The sequence below is a fragment of the Arachis ipaensis genome, chromosome B8, assembly GCF_059453495.1.
Source record: "Arachis ipaensis isolate K30076 ecotype BB chromosome B8, ASM5945349v1, whole genome shotgun sequence".
NCBI classification, from domain to species: domain Eukaryota; kingdom Viridiplantae; phylum Streptophyta; class Magnoliopsida; order Fabales; family Fabaceae; genus Arachis; species Arachis ipaensis.
This window is the reverse complement of record NC_142443.1, coordinates 121103775-121106152: the sequence shown is the minus strand read 5'-3', so window position 1 is coordinate 121106152 and position 2378 is coordinate 121103775.

Below are 2378 nucleotides of genomic sequence, written 5' to 3'. Positions count from 1 at the left end.
CTTGCAAGAAAGGATCTTAAATTAAAGTAGTTCAAACAAGATCCACTGGACATGAAACATCAAACAAGTTTTAAATTGATCCAAAAGAATACAAAAGTCATAGAAAAAGACAACTCAATCATTTGTAATTTCTCAAGAATAAATTTTTGACTAAAAACTCTTGTAGAGATAATGAGAGAATAAACAATGCACTAACTTGAAACGAATCAAACTGACTCACGTAAGGATGAAATTCACAAGAGAGGACAAACCAAGATCAATGGTAATGTTCACAAGATGTAAAAGATTAGTTAAAAACAGAGTCACGTATGACATTCATAGAGGTGAAAAGCTTAAGAAGGAACGAGTCCGTTCATAAGAAGAAAGCTATGAGTCCAACATTTTCAAAAGAACAACAATGGCATAAACCATGTAGTATGCTAAATCAGACTCAAATCAAAATGAATTAAGTAAAGTTTATCAAATGAAACTCAACCGGGATAAAAGCGAAAAATTCCCTTTCTTTCCAGAATTTTGAAAAATACCCCAAATACATAATCAAATGAAGATGTGCATTGGAACTATAGTAAAATTACGAGAAAGTCAAGTTGTATTTGAAGTAAATGCAGTTCCGCAAACCAGTAAAAGTACAGGTGAGGTATCAGAAATAAATAGTTATCAAACTGTATAAGAAATCTTCAAAGTTCCACATATAGATAAGTGTATATCTAGTCAACAGTAATTTTTATAAAAATCTCAAAATTAGCTATAATCACTGTCAAATAAGAGGAAAACTGAATCAACAAGTTCTCTAAGAATGAACTCGGAATCCGGAGTTAAAAGGCACAGCGCATTAAGACAAGTTCAGAGCTATATCAAGGAATATTTGAATCAGGAAGAACTCAAACAGAGAAAGACAGATGCAACAAGGATTCCAAACAAGCATATACAATTGAGATCAAACAATAATGCATATGAATAGAGAAATAGAGTGAAAACATCCAATTACTTTTCAAGAGGAGTAGCAAACAAGAACTTCAAGTTAGGATATAAAAGAACAGGTCGACTCGAATATAATTTCAAGACACAACTGAATAGCCTCGAGAAATAGTTTCCATCGTTCCCAAAACCCACGATTCGCTTTACTCAAGACTCGGATTTCATCTATGATAACCCATCAGTGCTTTCATATACATAATTCACTAGTACTAAGCCGGCCAAACTTAATACCAAGAATTATGCAATGCAAGACTAACAGCGTTATTCAATAGACCGTCATGTGCATAAAGCTCTAATTCTCGTCATTCGACAAGACCTAATACATGACAAACGCTCAGAGTATGCAATTGAAGCATAGTCGGTCCATTCCTCAGGCTCTACAGGAAGGACCGCTCTGATACCATAGTGTAACACCCTAACTACCAAAGCTCACGCTTCCAGCTGCGCTACTCTGATAGCTCGGACATTACGACGACACTTATACTATTTAATACTTAAATATGAGCCTGTTTAAAACTTTAAACCGTAATACCGCTCCCAAAAATACCTTCGTTCGATAACGTACGTCTATAAATACCATACAACTTACACAACTTATAAAGAGTACATCCATATACACACACACACACACACACACACACACACACACACACACACACACACACACACACACACACACACACACATATATATATATATAAATAATATTACAAGCATTAGACAATACAATTCCTACCCCTCTTACAGAATATCTCAAGATAAAGGCGAGGGTTCAACAAACCATAACTAAAATAATACAGAGTATCTCAACAACAACTAAATAAACTCTTCGTAACTTCTGCGCCCATATCCGGAAAGGGGAAAAATGTAGGGGGGGTGAGGACATCATCCTCGAAAGGGTTCTCAGTAGAGGGTTTTTGGAAATTACTGTAATAGGATACGTGAAGATAAACCGTACTAGTGATTAATAACCGTCTTATGCCTCCTTTTCAAAAACAACGGTTTACAATAAAAGTAAAGTCTGAAAATCTTTTCTGAAAGAAGAACCGTTCAATTCTCAAAAACTCAAAAGCCTTTCAAAACAGTTTATCTATGCGGAACCAAAATAGCCTTTCATATTTTATTCCAAACCAGAAATACAAAATCGAAATCAACCATCGATTCATCTCATTCCAACCACGGCCCTAGGCCCAAACAAATCCAACCAACAACCAATCACCACAGTCCAACAGAGTCCTAGTAGCATACACAAATAGGAAGATGCAAGCACAAACAAACAGTTATTGCAAGTAGAACAATTAGCAGTTAATCACAAGTAGTCACAAAGGCAAACCAAGTACAATATGCACACCCAAACAATGTCACATAGATGCATATGATGCATGCCTGTCCCTAGTGGC